This window comes from Bubalus kerabau, chromosome 5 (genome assembly GCF_029407905.1).
Source record: "Bubalus kerabau isolate K-KA32 ecotype Philippines breed swamp buffalo chromosome 5, PCC_UOA_SB_1v2, whole genome shotgun sequence".
Lineage (NCBI taxonomy): Eukaryota > Metazoa > Chordata > Mammalia > Artiodactyla > Bovidae > Bubalus > Bubalus kerabau.
Genome location: NC_073628.1, coordinates 32,843,772 through 32,867,338, shown reverse-complemented (window position 1 = coordinate 32,867,338; position 23,567 = coordinate 32,843,772). Strand labels below are relative to the sequence as shown.

Sequence of the window (23,567 nt, the reverse complement as noted above, 5' to 3'; positions counted from 1 at the left end):
GTAGCTCTAAGAGATAATCCACAAAAATTATCTCCTAACTTCCTGCTTTATATTCACACAAAGGTGTATCTGAGGTCAAAAAGGCAGGAGGACCTGATGCTCACCACTCTGCTCGATCTTCTAAGGCAATCAGTCCCCCAAATCCATAGAGACACCCCAATCCTAGATGACTTAATACCTGAATCAAGCAGCTGTTTGGTGACAATAATCACAATCTGGCAAATGAACTATGCTGCAGGGAGTGTTGGCAAGATGTTAAACAAAAGGGAAGGAAAGCAGTGCCCACTGTGTTAAGTCCAACTCCCTGACTTAGGATGCTGTCCCATCCCTGGAGGCTGAGCAGGCTTGGGTCCCACTGCAACACTTTTTAAAGTGTTTAAAGTCTACCGTGTCCTATGTCTGGCTTGGACAAGAGTCCCTTGATGCATCAAGGCCCCGAGGAATTTCAAGGCAAATGTAAGCTAGCCTAGAGCTCTCCTAGTGTTGGGGATCCTAACACAAGCCTCCTTCCTGAGAGTGCAGCCTCCTAGCACCTAAACACCCTCAGCTATGTACTGTGCACCCTGAAGGGATTAGTCTAGATGGGCTGTTTGTGAGATGCTTTGGGGGAACCAGTAGTGAGACTCAAGCCCTCTCCTGTTTGCTCAGGCACGTTCCACTCTGTTTCCCAGCCCAGGAAGCGAACTTGCCCTGACTCTGCTTTCCCCGGGGAGCAAAGGTGGGCATGAAAAGTGCTGCCGCCTTGTGGACATCGTCTGTAACAACAATATGACCGTCCTTGCTCACAGGCACCTCAATTCACAAGGCCTGGGGTTCCTTAAATGCCAGCTGCCCTCAGGAAATGTCCTGTGACTGGCACCTGAGAAATAAATTCCAAAAACATCCTATGTTCAGAAAGCCAATTGCTGAAGGTAAATTGTCCTCACACCCTTTATGCGGGAATTACAGACCTACCCAAACCTCTGCCACCAAGCAAGATGCTCTGCATCCCTAATGGCTGCAGGAATGCCAATCAAAAGGACAATGGGAAATCAAATTCTAACACTGAAAATGGGGAATGTGACAAGTCTACAAGCAATAAATGTGGAAGGTATAGTCTGGGGGAAAAAGAATCCCTGTGGGCTTTTGGTGGGAATACATCTTGGCAGCACCCACTAGAATGGACATTCTCTGAATAAGTGGAAAAAGAAACTCTCAAGACCAAGACGGGCTTAGCCTAGGATCTGACATAAGCACCGTGGCCCATATCCTGAGAACACCATCTTTTTCAGTCTTAGGACCCCAAATGAAGAAAGTATGATGCCTTTACTGATTAGAGAAAGATCATATTTTAAACTCTTAAAAAAATGGTCAGAGAATTTATTTAGGAATACATTTCTTTAAGCAAAAGAGCAAACCAGTGTAACAGGACAACGGCTTGCCTGGTGGCTCACATGGTAAAGAATCTTCCTGAAACGTGGGAAAACTGGGTTTGATCCCTGAGTTGGGAAGATCCCCTGGAGGAGAGCATGGCAACCCACTCCAGTATTCTTGCCTGGAGCATCCCATGGCCAGAGGAGCCTGGAAGGCTCGGGTCTGTGGGGTCGTGAAGAGTCGAACATGACTGAGAGACTAAGCACAGCATGTTACAGGAGAAAGGATTTTTCATATCTTTGATTTAAAAGAATTTCCTACATATATATAGTAAAAATATTTTGCAAGATGCATTTACAAATATAATCACATTTGTTCCTGTCAATAACCCTGAGTGGGATTTGTTAATGTTATCACCTGTTTCTATCCAAGGATGTTGATGAACAACAAGGTTACGAGTTGCCAGTCCAGGTTCGATGCACGATACTGGATGCTTGGGGCTGGTGCACTGGGACGACCCAGAGGGATGGAATGGGGAGGGAGGAGGGAGGAGGGTTCAGGATGGGGAACACATGTATACCTGTGGCGGATTCATTTTGATATTTGGCAAAACTAATACAGTTATGTAAAGTTTAAAAATAAAATAAAATTAAAAAAAAAAAAACACACTTTGAAAAAAAAAAAAAAAGAAAACTGACCAAGTCATTAAGTAAGGAGGAGTTAAGCAAAACGAGACACACATTTATTCCACCACATAAACTGTGTTTCCTAAACAAGAATCAGGGTAAAAATCTTCAGTAGAAAATATTAAGTGTAGATGTCATTTAAAATATCCAAATATTTTAAATCATGGAAGCACTGCGATTGACATGGTAATATTAATATAGTCTTTCTCAGAGCTTTTTCCCCTCTATTTCTGCTTGCATTGCAGACCTGGACCCACACCAGGTGCTTCCCAATGGTGGCATGTAGATTTCCCGATTGATATCAGGAAGGACTATTTGCACAAAAATGTTTAGATGATTTATAAACACAGAATTTCCATACATCATATAACATACCAAGATAACCTAGAAATATTGGTAGACTCAGGGAATTTTCACACTTGTCATTCTGGAGATGGGAGAATGATTGGAGAATATATGTTAGCAGAGATTTCCAAATGAAAGTGAAAAATCAGGAAGAAAAATTAAAATGGTGTATTGGCACTTGTTCCCTGGTGGCTTAAATGGTGAAAAATCTGCCTGCAATGCAGGAGACCTGGGTTTGATTCCTGGATTGGAAAGATCTCCTAGAGAAGGAAACAGCAATTTACTCCAGTATTCTTGCCTGGGAAATCCCACGAACAGAGGAGCCTGGCGGGCTATAGTCCGTGGGGTCGGAAAGAGTCAGATATAACTGAGTGACCAAGAGTTTCACTTTCATTGGTAGTGGCAGTTTCCATTGGGTTTTTATTAGTTTACAGACACCTAAGTGTTATGAGATCAGGGCATTAATATGATCTTTACACCCTCCCCAAGTATTTCTGCCTTGCTCATGTCTTCCCAAGTTAGCTTTAAATCCAACAGAAGTCTTTATTAAGACAAAACTGCTCATGTGAATGGAAACCTATTACACTAGAAACTTAAATTCTCAGTGGAGAGAGTGAGCATAGAGAACAGAACAGGTAGATAGAGACAGAGGGTAAAGAGATATGCTTTTCCCTCTTCACAGATAAGGGTTTGATCCATCAGTGCATTTCCTGTTGGAATCTATGAGGTATGTTTTCACCTTGTATTAGATGGAGACTAACAGAGTTTAGCAAGAACAGGATAACCTTTCTTGGGATGTAGCAAAGTCCTCTCATTGAATGATTTCATATGATGCAAGTGGCTGCTTTTGGAGGCTACTGAGGAAGATCCTACATTTTTTTTAAAGGGAATGGGCTGGATTTTTCAGGATCTTTGCCACTGTAGATTCTAAGTTTCTGAGAACTTTTTTATGAATAAGAAGTGATGAAGATATAGGAAGTCTCTTCTCAGAGGTTAGGCATAGAATTCCATGTGTTGGTCACTGATACAACATTGCCATGACTTAAAACTCACATTTTGGTCTTACTTTTAAGAGATGAGTAAGCACCTTTGACAAAAAGTGTGTTTTCTGCAGTGCTGCCGTTGGATTTCTTCTCTCCTCTGCTCATCCGTTCCTTCTTTTCTCTTCCTCCTCCATCTCATCCTCCTCCTTTTTATCTAAAATTTTTCAACACTGCATCTGTTGCTGGAATTTTACATACAATTATTTTTAGAGGTGAGTCTTTTTAATCAATAGGTTTAAAAACACCCTTGTATCAGAAAGATCCTTAACACATGGAATAGAATAAAATAATAAATCCATAAATTTGGTTTCAAAATGATACCTGCTCACAGCTTAGAGAAAACCAACTTGCTTAAATTATTTAGAACATATCATTTGGGGTTATCTGATTTTTATTCTATGAGGACTCCATGCTTTTCACTGGCTATGTGCTCTTTCATGTCTTTCTAAGATGTAGATAACTGATACCATTGCAAAAATAATTCCTGTACACATATATGTAGATAAATTCTTTCCTGTGGAGTTTCAATTGACTTGTCTACCTTACTGTGGAATGAATCAGTTTTATATCCATTTCTAAATTGATTTCAGTATTGATGTTGTTATTCAGTCACTAAGTCGTGTCCGACTCTCTGAGACCCCATGGACTGCAGCACCCCAGGCGTACCCGTCCTTCTCTCTCTCCCAGAGTTTGCTCAAATTTATGTCCATTGAGTCGGTGATACTATCTAACCATCTTATCCTCTACTGTCCTCTTCTCCTTTTGCCTTTTATCTTCCCAGCATCAGGGTCTTTTCCAATGAGTCATCTCTTTGCATCAGGTAGCCAACATATTGGAGTTTCAGCTTTAGCATCAATACTCTCAATGAATGTTCAAGGTTTATTTCCTTTTGGATTGACTGATGATCTCTTTGCAGTCCATGGACTCTCAAGAGTCTTCTCTAGCACCACAATTTGAAAGCATCAATTCTTCAGAACTCAGCCTTTTTTATGGTTCAAAGCTCACATCCATACATGACTACTGAAAAAACTGTAGCTTTGACGCTATAAAACTTTTTTGGCAAAGTGATGTCTTTGCTTTTTAATATGCTAAGTCAGTCATAGCTTTCTTCCAAGGGGCAGAAAGAAAGAAAGAAAGAAAGTGAAGTCACTCAGTCGTGTCCGACTCTTTGCGACCCCATGGACTGTAGCCTACCAGGCTCCTCCCTCCATGGGATTCTCCAGGCAAGAGTGCTGGAGTGGGTTGCCATATCCTTCTCCAGGGGATCTTCCCGACCCAGGTCTCCTGCATTCCAGGCAGACGCTTTAACCTCTGAGCCACCAGGGAAGCCCATTAAGGGTCTTTTAATTTCATGGCTGAAGTCACTGTCTACAGTGATTTTGGAACCCAAGAAAATAAAGTCTGTCACTGTTTCTACTTTTTTCCCTTCTATTTGCCATGAAGTAATGGAACCAGATGCCATGATCTTAGTTTTCTGAATGTTGGCTTTAAGCCCACTCTTTCAGTTTTCCTTCACCTTCATCAGGAGGCTCTTTAGTTCTTCTTCAGTGCAGTGCAGTGGTAGTGGTTCAGTCGTGTCTGACTCTTAGTGACCCTATGGACTCTTAGTGACCCTATGGACTCTTAGTGACCCTATGGACTCTTAGTGACCCTATGGACTCTTAGTGACCCTGTGGACTGTGGCCAGGCTCCTCGTCCATGGTATTTTCCAAGCAAGGATAGGAAGTGGGTTGCCATTTCCCTTCTCCAGGGCATCTTCCTGACCCAGGGATTGAACCCAGGTCTCCCACATTGCAGGAAGTCTCTTCACCATCTGAGCCACGGGGGAGTTCTTCTTCAGTCTCTGCCATTAGCGTGGTATCATCTGCATATCTGAGGTTGTTGATGTTTTCCCCAGCAATCTTGATTCCAGTTTGTGATTCATCCAGCCTGGCATTTCACATTGCGCATGAGGTACTCTCTATATAAGTTAAATAGTGTGACAATATGCAGCTTTGTCATATTCCTTTCCCAATTTTGAACCAGTACGTTGTTCTATGTCCAGTTCTAACTGTTGCTTCTTGATTTGCATACAGGTTTCTCAGGAGGCAGGTAAAGTGGTTTGGTAATCCCATCTCTTTAAGAATTTTCCACAGTTTGTTGTGATCCACATAGTCATAGGCTTTACTGTAGTCAATGAAACAGAAGTAGATGTTTTTCTGGAACTCTGTTGCTTTCTCTATGTTTGAACGAATGTTGGCAATGATCTCTGATTCTTCTGCCTTTTCTAAATCCAGCTTGTACATTTGGAAGTTCTTGGTTCACATACTGTTGAAGTCTAGCTTGAAGGATTTTGAGCATAACCTTGCTATCATGAGAAATGAGTGCAATTGTCCAGTAGTTTGAACAATCTTTGGCGTCGCCTTTTTTGGAATTGTAATAAAAATTGACCTTTTCCAGTTATGTGGACACTGCTGAGTTTCCCAAATTTGCTGACATACTGAGTACAGCACTTTAATAGCATAATCTTTTGGGATATGAAATAGCTCAACTGGAATTCTAACACCTCCATTAGGTTTGTTTGTAGTAATGCTTCCTAAGTATGACTTCACATTCCAGGATGTCTGGCTCTAGGTGAGTGACCACACCATTATGATTATCCGAGTCATTCAAATCTTTTTTGTCTAGTTCTTCTGAGTCTTCTTGCCACCTCTTCTTCATCTCGTCTGCCTCTGTTTGGTCCTTTCTGATCTGCCCTTTATTGTGCCCATCCTTGCATGAATGTTCAGTATCCTGATTTATAAATGGTTATGTTTTTTTCATTTTCCTTAATGTGGTTTTCATATCTGCCTAGCCTCCTTTCTAATACGGTAGTAACTAAGGTCTTTAACACATTTATTTTATACCTGTAGCACTGTCATGATTTTATATATGTATTTTTTGAAAACCATTCTTTAACGCATAGACAGGAACAACTAAATATAGTGCCTAAAGAAAAAATATTCAAAGTACAATTAACTCCTGTTTTAGAAATTACAGATCATATCACTATTAAAGTAAAAGCAAGGCATGTTTTAAAAAGTATTTAATGAATAAAATTAGTTTCTATTTTATGCAGCGACCTTTCTTTTACTCTATAATAAAATTGTTATAATAACATTTGCTGCTTACCATGTAGGTTCACATTGGACTTTCCTACACTTTTAATTGGGAGAATGGATGTAGTAATTCCCTGGGCAGTGATTTTCCAATATCTAAATGCCCCTCTAAAAAAAGGCCATCATGGAGAACATTTCAGAACATGGCATGTAGTCTCTCAAAAAGTGCTGACCTTCCCAGTCACTTGAAGATTTAGGGGCTGCAATACAATTTACATTTTTAAAAAGTAATTACAAAGAAAGTGTGTAGAGGCTAAAGAGGTAGTTTACCAATTAAAAACTGAGTTACTTAGCATAGAGATGATGGTAATAAAGGCAATTCCCATGAGCTGATAGTTTTCCCAGAAGGACTTATAAGAACTCCACTGCCCCTATATGCTTCCCAACTGTGGTTATTTTCAAATTTTAATCAATTGTAGTATTATTCTGTGGGCCTACTTAGATCAGCTTGCTAACCCGTGATACCCATACAGGCTGGGAGGGGAGACAGGCACTATAATTCAGCCTTCCTTCCTAAGAATTGTTGTTCAGTCACTCAGTTGTGTCCAACTCTTTGTGACCCCATGGACTGCCACATGCCAAGCTTCCCTGTCCTTCACCATCTCCTGGAGTTTGCCCAAACTCATGTTCATTGAGTTGGTGATGCCATCCAACCATCTCATCCTCTGTTGTCCCCTTCTCCTCCTGCCTTCAATCTTTCCCAGGATCAGGGTCTTTTCCAGTGAGTTGGCCGTTCGCATCAGGTGGTCAAAGTATTGGAGCTTCAGCATCAGTCCTTCCAATGAATATTCAGGGTTGATTTTCTTTAGGATTGATGGGTTTGATCTCCTTGCTGTCCAAGGGACTCTCAAGAGTCTTCTCGAGCACCAAAAGCTCAAAATCATCAGTTCTTCAGTGCTCAGCCTGTTTTATTTTCCAGCTCTCACATCCCTACATAACTACTGGAAAAACCATAACTTTTACCAGTCTAAGCCCTGCTTTCTTTGTTCCTGCTTTCCTGCTTGAATGTTTTCACTTGTATCCTGTCTAACATTCTGTAGATTACCAACTGTAATGGCTCCAACATCTGGGTGAAAATAATGAACGTGCCTTATTGGTCCCAAAGGAGAATGGTAAGCAATCATGGAGAAGCTGTCCAGAGACTGGCCAGTAGGAAGATACAGCTAGGGCTCACCCACTGATGGCAGGAGTTCAGGGTTGAATTCTAACACACTGATTTTTAGGAACTTCTCAGAATCTTATATTATGAATGATTCTGAACCTGGAAGCCAGCTAAGTAAGAAAAATTGCCATGACCCCTTAGCATGGTCTGTAATAGGCAAAGAGTGGGCCATGTATACATATATCAACAGTTTTAAATATTTTGTCATATCTGGATTAAATCAATTTTCTTATTTTCCTCTGACCTGTGTAATTTTTTCCCCAAAATTTGAACTAGTAGCAAAATGAAGCACCCTATGCATATATTCTAAATGTTATATATAAGATATAAATATTACATGTAATAGCTTAGGAGTCAGATATTTGTGGTTGAGAATACTCTTTTTAACATAACTCCCAACTTGGCAAGTGAATCACCCACTGCAGTTTTCAAACCAGCAAACTGAATAGGACTAAAAAAAAAAAAACAAACATAAATTTGAACAAATGTATCTGTTTAATTTTGGCTAAGAGAACTTCCTAAAGAGAATGGTACATGTCAGCAGAAAGAGTACTTCTCATTGCCTCATAGAAAATACAGCCTCAGTAAATATTTACTGAATAAATAAGAAATTAATAATCTTGAAATTATGAGGTTTAGATTAAAGTTGTGTGACCTTATATAAGTTTCCTAATCTCTGGGTTTATTTTTCCTCTTGCCATTAAAATATGATAGATGGGCTATATTGTCTTTAAATTCTCCTAGAAGTCCCAATCTTTAGGGATTCTGTATATTTAAGAGAATTCCTAAATTTGTATGAAGAAAAATCATGTCTGCCTACACTCTGGATTGTCATGACATTTGATAAGCAATGGATATGTTTATATATCCACAAATAACAAATATAACCTAATCTATATGTCTATCACTTTAACTGGTAACTGATGAAAAATAACAGTGGCCAGTTGACTTTTAGGCTTTAAGCATGAAGTAAATGAGATCCAAGTATTTAATTTGACATCTTTTTCTAAGTCATAGAAAATAAAATACAAATTCTGACCAAAGATGTTTTAAAACAGTACAGTTGACTACAAAGTTTGGAGGAAACAGGAAAGAGATTTAAGTCTGAGCTAAGATATCTCTCTCCAAATGTTTGTCTGCTCTGTAGATAAAGCATCATATTTTCATAGGGAATATGCTAGTATTGATAATAAAATGCACCAAATCCTGGTTACCTTTAATATATTTCAAATATTACTAAACATCTGTCTCCAACAATGTTTTTTTGGCTTCTGGATTAGTGTATTTTAAAGTGCTCATACAGATGTTTGGTTCTGTGTACTACATAGACATTAATCTATAAATTCATTTTAGCACTTAATTATAAAGGGAAATAAAATCAGAAAAATGATAATATTGTCATGCATTTCAATATTTTACAGTATCAATATTATATGAAGCAACTAGAAAAAATTTAGAGATAATATATAATCTATGCAGGGCTTCCCAGCTGATGCTAGTGGTAGAGAACCCCCCTGCCAATGCAGGAGATGTAAGAGATGGAGGTTCAATTCCTGGATTGGAAAGATCCCTTGGAGGAGGGCAAGGCAATCCACTCCAGTATTCTTGCTTGGAGAACCCCATGGACAGAGGAGCCTGGTAGACTACAGTCCATAGGGTGGCAAAGAATAGGACATGACTGAAGCAACTTGGCATGCACACATGCTTTTAAAAGGAAGAAAAAAATATAAGTCATTAAGTTAGGGCCTAAAAATATAAGAAAGGCCATGTTCTTTTCTCTAACACCAAAGAAATTCCTCTCCAGGGTACCCCTACCCTACCATCCAATGAGTACTCTAGGTTTCCTGTGAACAACTGTGAAAGACTAGGCTATAGCTTGTATCCAGAACTTTCTAACACAAGCTTTCTAGCAATATTCAAGAAATACACAGTTGATATCTGTACTCTTATTAAGAATATGGCAAGTATAGACAATGAAGGATACTTTCTCCCTACAGAAACATGTAATGAAACAAGAAGAAACACTAACTTATATTTCAGAGCCATTCATGGTAGTATTTTATCTAGTGGAGCATCAAGCACCATTTCTAAATTTTTAATATTCCCATTCATATCTTCAAGAATTCTTGTCCATGGCAGGTTTTATACTAAGAACTATAACTTTTGCACTACCATTAATTGTCACCTTATAGGGATATTCTCCCAAAGATGGAGAACTCCTCTCAGTAAATCAAATATAAACAGAGAAGGAAATTAGGCAATTTATCTCTCTCTGATCCATTTGCTTTCAGTCAAAAAAGTTCTTCCTTGGGGTCATGATTTTAAGAAACAAACTGCCCACTGTCAAAAAAAACAAAAAAACAAAAACCCACTTTGTTTATCCTGCATTTGATTCTTCAACACATTTGATGAGTAAAAGTAATTTCACTCTACCAAAACCCTTGTTAATCACTGTATAGATTCATAAAATTTCTTTACTGTTTCCTTTCCTATGAAAACATTCTCTTTTAAATTAACAACATATGTTAGTTTATATATTTCGTGTCCAGAATGTATTTTCAGGATCCTGGATATTCTGAGAGTTCTTATGGCTACTTTAGAAGATGGACAAAAATCCAGGTCAGAACACTCAGTGGTGAATCTTCTATTCCTGAGGTGGGAGTTTCATTTCCCTGCTGGATAAGTAGAGAATCATATAGACTGGATATATTCAGTTTACAGGAAGAAGAGGATAATTAATTATTCTGGTTAACACTGGAATAGCTAGGTTTATGAATTTATACATTTACATATGTATTAACTTACTTGCTTACTGATTTTTAAGAAGTGCTTGAAGCCATTTTCTGGCATCAGAAAGAAGAGAAAATGTATTGGTTGACTAAGATTCATCAGCAACCACACATTTCTCAATCTGATAACTGATTATCTTGGCACGGATCTGCAGGCTTGACACAGAGACGTTATAAAAATTTACTAGAATGTCAGTGAAGTGACAGACATTTATGATTAAAGACAGCTGTTAAACAGGTTGATAAAGTATTTCAGACATCTTCAGCACTTCAGATAGAAAATGGCAATGAAATCCTTTGATTAAACAGCCATTTCTTAGATACATGGCTTTAAATCATTTACTGGCGTCTAGAGATTTACAATGTTTTATTACTTTTTTCTTATGAAAATGTTTAAAACTGTTAGAAAATATGCTAAAAATAATCTAACTGCTAGGAGTAGAAAAGAACAATTATATAAGAAGCTGAGGTTTAAAAGAAAAAAATGACACTAATATTGTTTTTATCTGATTAAGGCTAGAAGAATACAAATACAACTCACCTCGTCTGCATGGATGGCTCTAGCTTATTTCATGACAAAATCTGCATTTCAGGCTTTGTACTAAATTTAAAAATAAAAAATACCATTTTAGAACCCTCTTTTTTCCCCAGAATGGTTTTGGGTTTGTATATACCTAGAGTCGTCCAAGTTTTGAATTTACTGGTGGGAATTTTTTGGATTCATAGATGTCATAGATTTGGAAGGAATCTGATGTGTTATGTGGTGCAGTCACTTTCATCTAACTATTTTATTGACTTTAATTAGAACAAAAACAACCAAATAAAGCTATTTGTCTCAGTTAAAGCAAAGAGAAATTCACTGATGTCCCCGCTCTGCTCATTCTGTCAGGTCCCAAGATCATTATGCACCATAATTCACCGGGTTTCAGTATAAATGAGTATAATATTCTTGGATGGCAAAGCTGGAGCAGCATAGGAAAGTTTAGTCAGGGCTGACAAGGAGATGAACATGGCATTTCACAGATTTAGGTGCATTTCGCAGTCCACTCCAACAACCAGCAGTTCTAGGCACCTGTGTAGAGTGATACGTTTCCATTAAGCCAGAGGTAACTCTAAGAATTTTAGAGAGTATCTCACTCTTTGGAAAGATATCCAGAATTGTATATTATTAAAAACAGCCACAGATGGGCTGGACCAATTGACCAACAGGACTCAGAGTAACTTCTTGTCAAGGCTCCTGCCATGACTGTTTAAGGTTGCTTAGTCACTAAGTCCTGTCTGACTCTTTTGTGACCCCATGGACTGTAGCCCGTCAGATTTCTGTCTATGGGGTTTTCCAGGCAAGAATACTGGAGTGGGTTGCCATTTCCTTTTCCACTTCAAGAAAAGGAAATGCTTCTAAGGTTAGAATTAGCCATTTCTTTTTTTAAAAGACTTTTTTTTTTAAACCAAACTTTATTTCTCAGGAAAGTTTTAGACTTACAGAAAAATGGAGAAGATAATACAGAATTCCCACATACCCTGTACTCAGTTTTCCCCTATGGCTAACATCTTGCATTACAACAATATGCTTCTTACAGTTTGTGAACTAATAGTTGGGCTTCCCTGATAGCTCAGTTAGTAAAGAATCTGCCTGCAATGCAGGAGACCCCGGTTCAATTCCTGGGTCAGGAAGATCTGCTGGAGAAGGGATAGGTTACCCACTCCAGTATTCTTGGGGTTCCCTTGTGGCTCAGCTGGGGAGACCTGGGTTTAATCCCTGTGTTGGGAAGATCCCCTGGAGAATGGAAAGGCTACCTACTCCAGTATGCTGGCCTGGAGAATGGGGTCTCAAAAAGTAGGACACCACTGAGTGACTTTCACTTTCAGTGATACATTATTATTAGCTGAATTCGCTTTATTAAGATTTCCTTTGTAATGTCCTTTCCTGTTCCACAATCCCATTCAGGACACATGACATTTCATCATCATGTCTCCCTGGGCTCCTCTTGACGGGGACAGTTTCTCAGACATTCCTTGTTGTTGATGACCCTGGCAGTTTTCAACTGTTTTGTAGAATGCCCTTCTACTAGAATTTTCCTGGGGTTTCTCTCATAATTGGATTGGACTGATGGGTTCTGTGAGGAAAAATATGATGTAAAGCACCACTTTCAACACACCAGATAAAGGAAACATACTATCAATATGACCTTTCACTGTTGGTGGTAACCTTGATCACATGACTGAGTCAACGCTCATCAGATTTTCTCCACTGTAAAGTTACTCTCATTTCTAAGACATAGCTGGCACAGGTGGATGAAGTGACCCTCAACAGTTAATATAACATGCTTCCTCATGCTTCGTGCAGCTATCATCTTTTTATTTATAAAAAGTAATAGTGCCTTGAAAATTTAGTTTCTACAGGTTTTTGAGAAGACTTGTATAATTCACATCTGCATCTTCAAAAGAAGTTATTAGGAAATTTAGATTAAAAATGCACACTGAGGAAACCAGAAGGGAAAAAGACACGTGTACCCCAATGTTCATCGCAGCACTGTTTATAATAGCCAGGACATGGAAGCAACCTAGATGTCCATCAGCAGATGAATGGATAAGAAAGCTGTGGTACATATACACAATGGAGTATTACTCAGCCGTTAAAAAGAATACATTTGAGTCAGTTCTAATGAGGTGGATGAAACTGGAGCCTATTATACAGAGTGAAGTAAGCCAAAAAGAAAAACACCAATACAGTATACTAACGCATATATATGGAATTTAGAAAGATGATAACAATAACCCTGTATACGAGACAGCAAAAGAGACACTGATGTATAGAACAGTCTTATGGACTCTGTGGGAGAGGGAGAGGGTGAGAAGATTTGGGAGAATGGCATTGAAACATGTAAAATATCATGTATGAAACAAGTCGCCAGTCCAGGTTCGATGCACGATACTGGATGCTTGGGGCTGGTGCACTGGGATGACCCAGAGGGATGGTATGGGGAGGGAGGAGGGAGGGGGGTTCAGGATGGGGAACACATGTATACCTGTGGTGGATTCACTTTGATATTTGGCAAAACCAATACAATATTGTAAAGTTTAAAAATAAAATAAAATTTAAAAATAAATAAATAAAAAATGCATACCATACTGACATAATTAAAAACAAAAACAGCAACAAAATAAGGTCCAAACTGTAATATAAAGGAGATATAAAGGGAAAGTAGTTTACAATGAATATGTACCTCAGTATGCAAATTTCTGAGCACAGCTATCTGGAAAAACTAATATAGTAGACACTTTTGCCTACATATAGAATTACATGAATGCAGCAAGCCTTAAGGGGTTTCCCCGGTGACTCAGTGGTAAAGAATCTGCCTGCAATGCAGGAGACGAAGGTTCGATCCCTGGGTTGGGAAGATCCTGGAGGAGGGCAGGGCAACCACTCCAGTATTCTTGCCTGGAGAATCCCATGGACAGAGGAGCCTGGTGGGCTACAGTCCACAGGGTAGCAAAAGATTAGGACATGAATGCAGTGATGGAGCAGCAAGATTTAAATGGGGAATATTATAACATTATATCAGCAACTCAAGTATCACAAGCAGCACTCACCTTGGTAATGTTCTAAACAAAACAAAAAAGCTATTTAAGTTCACCTGCTAATTGCATGCTTGGAAAATTTCCTGTATACTAAAATTATGAAAAACCTTTTTTTATTTATAAAATAAGGTTCTAGTTTAAGGTAGTTATAAGTAGTTTCTTTTATTTGTGTTTGTTTGGTTTAGTTTGTTTTTCTAAATGAAGGCCTGGCAGGGGTGTGTGTGTGTGTGAGGGGGGCGGTGTGTGTGTGTGTGTGTAGGACAATCCTGGCAGGACTTTACAGAATATCCATCTTTCCTGTCCCCGCCATCCCCATTGCCCATCACTCCACATGCCAGGAGTATTTCACAATCCTGTGCTACTAACAAGGCTACATCATCACCACCAATTTTCAAAATTCCTTTTGGAGACAGTACCATTTACACTGAGAAGCACAGCTGTAGATGGATTTCATGTAAATTGTTTAGACTACTGACAGAAAATTCATTTCAGCCATTTTCAAAAAGTTTGCCCCAAATAAGTAGAAACTTCACCTTTCTTAACTTTCATGAAGGTAATGTCTTTCTGACCTTTGCATGAAGTATTTCTCTCCATTCTTTCTTCTTTGAAATTCCTTAAGAATCAGTGGCAAGCACACTTCCTCTGGTAGGCCGTTTCTAACTCTAACCTAGGCCCTGTGCCCTTCGAGGTCATGAGACTAGCTTTCCAGGTCTGTATATTTACCTTATAATGAAATTACTGCTTTCTAAATCTGTGTCCCTAAAAGAGCTGAGAGCAATCCAGAAAACAGAAATACTCCCTAAAGTTAGTGGTTATTTGACTGAAATAAGCATTGATTGTTATTTAGTTTGGAGAATTAATTTAGCCATTTATCATTATGTTTCCCATTTAACTAGAAGGTTTGCTGTTTCTATTTTACCTTATTTTGAATAACTGGTAAGCTTCCTATATCTTGAGAAACTCATTAATGGCCCTCTAACTTTTAAAGTTCTTCTCCTTCACAAATCAGAATGATAAAGAAGAAAGACAAGTTGGAGTTACAAAGAAATAAATATGTATATGTATAAAATATATATTTATATATGTATATATTTACATATTACGATGGGTATGTGAACCTATATATGTATATATACATGGTTCTTTATAAAACATATATATATAGTTTCTCTTTGTATATAATTGATTAATGGATAACAAAATATTTCTTTTCAGCTCAGCAACTGAAATTTATTTTGTTAATTAATACTAGTAAAATTATACATTTGTTTTTTCTTTCATTACTCTATAGAAACTGGGTATATAGAATTTAAAAAAACAAACAAACCCTGCCCCCATGTAGCTTATATTCTAGTAGGATGATACATGTGAAAACTTTAATGCACTATGCAACATACATAAATTCATTTTCTCATTATTACTTTTTATCTTACTCAGATTTAAAGAACAGCAGAATGTTTTGTTGGGATGAGAAGATTTGGGGGCATTTTAACTGGTTGAGTTAAAATAAATTCTATGAAATTGTTTTCAAAATGTGGAATATATACCGGTTGTCCTGTTTATCATGTTTATTTCTTAACAATGCCTTTTATCATACAAGTTTCTTGAAATGACCAACTTGAGCACAGCATTTTTTCAAATTGTGATGATACAATAAAACTTAAGAAGATATATTTTTTTCTTCTGGATATTCAGAGATTGTGAGCTTGAATAAAATGTACATTGTAACTTTAAAACCAGTAGCTATACTGACTCACCCGACATGCACCCATGCTTTGTACCTCAAGAATCCGAAATTGCTCATGCTCCGTTTAAGGGGATATAAGCAAAAGTAGTTTAGAAGACTATCAAAGCTAATAAATATATGTTGTTTCTGCTTACTAGCCCCTCTACTTTTCCTTCTTCTGGTTATAATATCATGATGTTTTTTTCCCCAGGGGACACATTTTTCCTCTCCAGTGAGCCTTCTTGGTGTGGGTAGCATTAACCCCACTAAGTAAATTGATGAGTAATATATGTAATAATTCTAGTAAATCAGAACCTTACAGTTTACTGTAGAAGTCTGAGTAGCTAGCTAAAAATACATAACTTTTCCTAGAATTAATAGGAAATGGCTAGAGATCATCACTAAAACAGAACTTATCAATTAATTAGTTCAACAAAGGAAAAAGCAGAGTTAAGATGTAGAAAGGAAAATACTAACCTGGGATGATACAGAATGCCTAGATACAGCTTGGCAACCCACTCCAGTATTCTTGAGCTTCCTTGGTGGCTCAGATGGTAAAGAATCCTCCTACAAAGGCAGAGACCTGGGTTTGATCCCTGGGTTGAGAAGATTCCCTGGAGTGGGATATGACAACCCACTCCAGTATTCTTGCCTGGAGAATCCCCAAGGACAGAGGAGCCTGGCGGGCTATGGTCCATGGAGCTGTAAAGGGTCATATACGACTTAAGCGACTAAGCACAGCATAGCACAGGGATGATACAACATGCCTAGACACAGCTAGACCAGGTCTACATTTTTCAGTTATCTAGAACTACCATCATTTGTCACTTTCCACAATTTTTGACTCTTGTTGCTTTGTCATGGATATTCTCTGATCTTTTTAAAAAAATGTCCCTCTGTTATTACATTATAAATCAAAATAACAGATAGGAATAATTGTTGTCCAACCTTAGACCACATGCCCATGACACAGCTGTCAGGGAAAGGGAAATAGCAAAAGGCAGATACTTTTTACCACATATTTAGGAGTGCATCAAATATGAAGTTTGGTTAAATGCTGCATAGAACAAATGACTACTACAACCGTTCTAAAACACAAATTTATGTACTTGTAAGTCCTGCCTAGTGTAATGTTATTTATTATTGATTTATTATTGGGCTTCCCTGGTGGTTCAGATGGTAAAGAATCTGCCTGCAATGCAGAAAACCCAGGTTCCTGTGGTGCAGAGCTTGCGCTCAGTCTTGTCCAACTTTCTGCAACCCCATGGACTGCAGCCCACCAGGTTCCTCTCATCCATGGGATTTTTCAGGCAGGAATACTGGAGTGGGTTGCCATTTCCTCCTGAAGGAGGTCTTCCAGATGCAGGGACTGAAAGGTCTTCTGCATTGGCAGGCAGATTCTTTACCACTGAGCCACCTGGGAAGTCCTTATATTTCCCCTTATTCCCATTAAAAACCTCTCTCAATCTAATATTGATATTGAGAAATTATTAGAAGGCAAACCCATTTAACTTGCTTTTGACTTTTGAAAGGAAACCTACAATATCATGAACTTAGGTGAGCAAGTGTGTAGAGCTAAAATCTCCAACAATTTTTTAGTCTGTAAAATAGAAATGAGTTACCATGATTCTAGTAAATATTTATAATCTTCCGTCATGAAAATTCAATAATGACAAATTGCTATGATCCAAGTTTAACCATACTTTTAGGTTATGAATTGAATAGAATTCTTTTGGAAGAATTTTGGGTAGAATTTAGAGAAAGTCTGGGGACCAAACTTAAGAAAATGGCTAAGAAACAAGCAATATAAAGCATGTTAGTAAAAATCTAAGGTCAAGAGATAGGATTAAAGCACTATACCTAACTGTAAAGTGGAAAAATTGAACTCCAATAGATATAAATGCAAATGTCACAATCTCAGACTAATTATGATTACATAAATTATAAAATATGAAAATGTGTGCATCGTATTGTTTTTAGATCTAAAAAATAGCTCATCATTGCCCTCAGCTGAAAACATGCCATTGGATTTGCTAAGTATAATTAAATTTAAAATGAGAGCAAAAACACCTGCAGAAGTATTCAATCTAAAACTAGAGTTTTCCATGTCTTATTGTGGAAAGTACCTCCTGTTTAAAATGTAATAACTTGACTCTACAGAAGCAACTTTATATGACTGCTTGGGCTCTATGCATGTTTAAATATTTCTTAAAATCCTTGAAAAGGTGATATGTGCCCTTCAAAGGTGAGAGCTTGCAAGTGATGAGATACATGCACTAGTAATAAGGCAATTCATCTTATATAGTGATTAATATAAAATGGAAATATTCTGCTTCATCAATTCTTACATAATGCAACTTTTTACTTTCAAACCTTTTGATCCCAGGATGCAGCTTGCAAAAGATGAAAACTTTTTCAGGTGTTGTTTCTTATAACTCTAGAAAGTTATTGGCAGGTCAGCATCTTAGTTAAAATTCTGATTGTAGGACAGGTGATGCACAGAGTCATAGAACCTCTTGTTTTGAAAGAATAAATGAGCTAGCTGTCAATAACCAAATTTGATGTATGTATTGAATTAAACTTTAATATGCTTTTATTATCAGAAGCCTGCAATTTTCAAAGCCAGTGCAACCCTTTATCAGGCAATATAAGACATTATGATTCAAGGAATAATTTATAGCTAGAGCAGTAACTAGGCAAGATAAATTTGCTGTGAGACCATAAGGAAAATTTAGTTAATTCACTCATAATTACTGCTGAGGATATTTGTGCCCTGACCTACTCAATTAAGGCTTGAACACCTGCCACTTTTTCCTTGCTATTCTGCTGAGAATCCCTGGCCAATAAAATCATTTCATTGTAGGAACATGGCTAGATGATGATAGTGATTAAAAGCATATTTCTTACCTCAACTTTGTGAGAAATTCTTCTTGAAGTTTTTTCAAAATTTTTTTTCCTTATTGTTCAGGCCAAAGCTGTAAGAACATATATTATTTATTTCTAAATTAGTAGGATAGATTTTATAGGTGCATTAAGATATAAATAATATTTGCTTTAAAATTTTATGTTTATACACTAACAATAATCAGGATATATAAAAGGGATCAAAGGTAATGTATCAGATGGTGTACGTGAGCACCCTGTGTATTATGTGTGCATGAACTGAAGCTTGCTGAATATTTACTATTGTGGACAATTCTTAATACTAGCTAGGCTCTCAAGTGGACAATAAAATGCTATTGCATGTTTAGTAAGCAGGGTGTTTTATATAATACATTTGATTTATTTCCTTCCATTGGCATCATTTGAGGATTTTTAGTGCTGAGTAGAATGGGCTGGGGCATGTGGAGCACAGTATCATCACCCTTATTGTTTCCAACCAGAGTAACTTAGCCTTGCCTGTGGTATAGAAGTGTTGTATTTATGGGGCTATTGTTAGGGGAACAGTATTTGACTTACTCCGTGAAAGTGACTCTATGTGTGTGCATGATAGTCACTCAGTCATGTCTGACTCTCTGGGACCCCATTCACTGTAGCCCTCCAGGCTCCTCTGTCCATGGAATTCTCCAGGCCAGAATACTGCAGTGGATTGCCATTCCCTTCTCCAGGGTATCTTCCTGACCCAGGGATCGAACCCGGATCTCCCACATTGAAGGCAGATTCTTTACTATCTGAGCCACCAGGAGAACCTGAAAGTGACTAATAATGAAAATGTCTTTGCAAGATGTAAAGGAGATCAGATTTTCTTCTTATACCCTGATTCCATGTTTTTTTCCCTCTCTGGTGATAGGTGGCTCAGCTGATAAAGAATTCGTCTGCAATGCAGGAGATCTGAGTTTGATCCCTTTGTTGGGAAGATCCTCTGGAGAAGGGAATGGCTATCCACTCCATTATTCTGGCCTGGAGAATTCCATGGGCTGTATAGTCTAGGGGGTTGCAAACAGTTGGACACGACTGAGTGACTCTCACTTGCACTCTCACTTTCTGATGGTAAACCCAATCCTGAATTTGGTGGATATGTTTTTGTAGTATATAAAAGCACACACTCTCTCTCTCTTTTATATTATATATATGGAGAGAAAGAAATGTTTTTACATATGTATATATCTTGAACTACTTATATTATATAGTCTGTAAACCATGTATAAGCATGGTTATTAGTAATTTCAAATTTTATATAATGAATTCCACATTTCTAAGTTAAATAGAATCTACTCAGCCTCTTAAAAATATCCTGTTTAAGGTTAGCATGATAAACTATAACTAGTGCTAGTAAACAGGAGTGACTACTATGTTATTGAGCCATTTAGCCAGTGACTTTTTCTTTTTCCTTCTTGGTTATCTATTTTAAATATAGCAGTGTATATATATCAATCCTAAACTCCCAATCTATCCCTCCCTACGTTCTACCCTTCCTCTCTGGTCACCATAAATTCATTCTCTAAGTTTCTGGGTCTGTTTCTGTGTTGTAAGTAAGTTCATTTATATAATTTTTTAAAGATTCTGCATATAAGTGATAACATATGATATTTGTCTTTGTCTGACTTACTTCACTTAGCATGATAGTCTCCAGGTCCATCTGTATTGCTGGAAAAAAATATTGTTCAAAAGGCTACATGTAGCCCAGTATTCATTGCAGCACTGTTTACAATAGCCAAAAACATGAAAGCAATCTAAATTTCCATCAACAGATGAATGGATAAAGAAGATGAGGTAGTGTGTGTATGTATGTATATGTGTGTGTACACATAGGAATACTACTCAGTCATTAAAAAGAATGAAATAATGCCATTTGTAGCAACAAATGATTCTTATCTTCCTCATAATATCAGTAGAATTTCACATTTTATGACAACTTTTTCTTACTAGGCATATTTATTGAACTTCTATTCCTGACACAGAGCTCCTAAATCCTTTGTATTTTTCTCGGTGGTAGGAAAAATTTTGTTCTAATGAGGTTAGAACAAAACTTGATTGGCTCCTGAATAACTTGTCACCAGAAAGATCAAGCCATGATTAGAAGTTTGGTACTTTCAGCCTCACCCTCTTATGCCAGAGAAAGGAGAGGAGATAGAAATTGAGTTAATCACCATGTCTACATGACGAAAGCGCCATAAAAATTTCCAGTGTTTGGGGCCAGTGAACACATATCCCCATGACTCCATGGGAACAGAAGCTCTTGCACTTGGGATCCTTCTTAACTTTACCCTATGTATCCTTTTATCTGGCTGTTCATGTGTAACTTTCATCATAATTTAATAATAACCACTCATTCAGCTGTGTCCCATTCTTTGAGCCCCGTGAATTGTAGCCAGGCTCCTCTGCCCATGGAATTCCCCAGGCAAGAATACTGGATTGGGTTGCCATTCCCTTCTCCAGGGGATCATATCCCTTATTATAAAATAGGCCAGTAATCATAAGTGTTTCCTTGAGTTTTGTGAGCATTTCTAGCAAATTATCAAACCCATAGGGGGTTGTGAGAACTCTGATTTATAGCTAGTCAGAAGAGCAAGTGACAATTGGTATCTGAAGTGGTATGGTCTTGTGGAACTGAACTCAGTTTGTGGAATATGACACTATCTCCAGGTAGGTAATATCAGAACTGAATTGAATTGATCAATGCAGAAAAAAAAATTCATACATATAATGTTAGAAGTACTGTGAGCAAGAGAGCAAAGGAAAACGTATTTTTCCTACACAGCTTCAGAGGTACCACATTCTTGCTTTCTTGTGGACTGTGTTGCTATGATTGTTTTCCAGGTCATTTTTTCCTCCCTTTTCTTCCCTCATAGTCTACTTTTTGACAATTTCCATTGCTTCCCAAACTTTAGCTTCCCAAGTGGCTCATTCGGTAGAATCTGCCTGCAATGCAGGAGACTGGGGTTCAATCTCTGGTTTGGGAATATCCCCTGGAGAAGGGAAAGGCTACCCACTCCAGTATTCTTGCCTGGAGAATTCCATGGACAGAAGAGCCTGTCCATGGGGTTGAAAAGAGTCAGACATGACTGAGTGACTGACACTTCTTCACTTCTTCTCCTTCCCAAACTGTTCAACCTTGGGATTATCCATGTCTCAGTACTTGATCCTTCTCTCTCTATTCTCCTCTGTATCATCTTGGTGCATGCATGTAGCATAAGCTTTAATTGCCATCATCTGTTGTAGTGAATTCCAAGGGCATATCTTTCAAATTCCAAATGCTTTCCTGAAAAGTCTACTTGGATTTAACCATATCAGACCTAATAGGTCTAAAATGTACGTGTGATCTGTGTCTCCAAACCAATTCATATTTCATCCATAGCCTTCAGTTCAGTTGCTCAGTAGTGTCCGACTCTTTGCAACCCCATGGACTGCACCATGCCAGGCCTTCCTGTCCATCACCAACTCCCAGAGTTTACTCAAACTCATGTCCATTGTGTCAGTGATGCCATCCAACCATCTCATCCTCTGTCGTACCCTTTTCCTCCCACCTTCAATCTTTCCCAGCATCAGAGTCTTTTCAAATGCGTCAGCCCTTCACATCAGGTGGCCAAAGTATTGGAGTTTCAGCTTCAACATCAGTCCTTCCAATGAATATTCAGGACTGATTTCCTTTAAGATAGACTGGTTGGATCTCCTTGCAGTCCAAGGGACTCTCAAAAGTCTTCTCCAACACCACAGTTCAAAAGCATCAGTTCTTCAGCCCTCAGCTTTCTTTTTAGTCCAGCTCTCATGTCCATACATGACCACTGGAAAAACCATAGCCTTAACTAGATGGACCTTTGTTGGCAAAGTAATGTCTCTGCTTTTTAATATGCTGTCTCGGTTGGTCATAACTTTCCTTCCAAGGAGGAAGCATCTTTTAATTTCATGGCTGCAGTCACCATCTGCAGTGATTTTAGAGCCCCCCAAAATAAAGTCAGCCACTGTTTCCACTGTTCCCCCATCTATTTGCCAATAAATGTGATGGGACTGGATGCCACAATCTTAGTTTTCTGAATGTTGAGCTTTAACCCAACTTCTTCACTCTCCTCTTTCACTTTCCTCAAGAGTCTCTTTAGTTCCTCTTCACTTTCTGCCATAAGGGTGGTGTCATCTGCATATCTGAGGTTATTGATATTTCTCCCAGCAATCTTGATTCCAGCTTGTGCTTCTTCCAGCCCAGAATTTCTCATGATGTACTCTGCATATAAGTGAAGTGAGCAGGGTGACAATATACAGCCTTGATGTACTCCTTTTCCTATTTGGAACCAGTCTGTTGTTCCATGTCCAGTTCTAACTGTTGCTTCCTGACCTGCATATAGGTTTCTCAGGAGGCAAATGATGTGGCCTGGTATTCCCATCTGTTGAAGAATTTTCCACAGTTTATTGTGATCCACACAGTCAAAGGCTTTGGCATAGTCAATAAAGCAGAAATAGATGTTTTTCTGGAACTCTCTTGCTTTTCCCATGATCCAGCAGATGTTGGCAAATTGATCTCTGGTTCCTCTGCCTTTTCTAAAACCAGCTTGAACATCAGGAAGTTCACGGTTCACGTATTGCTGAAGCCTGGCTTGGAGAATTTTGAGCATTACTTTACTAGCATGTGAGATGAGTGCAATTGTGTGGTATTTTGAACATTCTTTTGCATTGCCTTTCTTTGGGATTGGAATGAAAACTGACCTTTTCCAGTCCTGTGGCCACTGCTGAGTTTTCCAAATTTGCTGGCATATTGAGTGCAGCACTTCCACAGCATCATCTTTCAGGATTTGAAATAGCTCAACTGGAA

The 23,567-nt window shown here is 38.2% G+C and overlaps 1 long non-coding RNA gene across 2 annotated transcripts in view; it reads right to left on the bottom strand.

Moving 5' to 3' along the window:
* The window catches only part of LOC129652611 (uncharacterized), a 72,933-nt gene that overhangs the window by 37,806 nt on the left and 11,560 nt on the right, over nt 1–23,567 (bottom strand). The window contains exons 2-4 of one of the 2 annotated variants that reach the window (XR_008714619.1): nt 18,731–18,798; nt 16,301–16,525; nt 11,057–11,116 (exon numbers count right to left, since the gene is read on the bottom strand). This is a non-coding gene — a long non-coding RNA (uncharacterized LOC129652611). The remainder of the gene's footprint in view (nt 1–11,056; nt 11,117–16,300; nt 16,526–18,730; nt 18,799–23,567) is intronic. The other variant, XR_008714620.1, reaches the window with a different exon arrangement.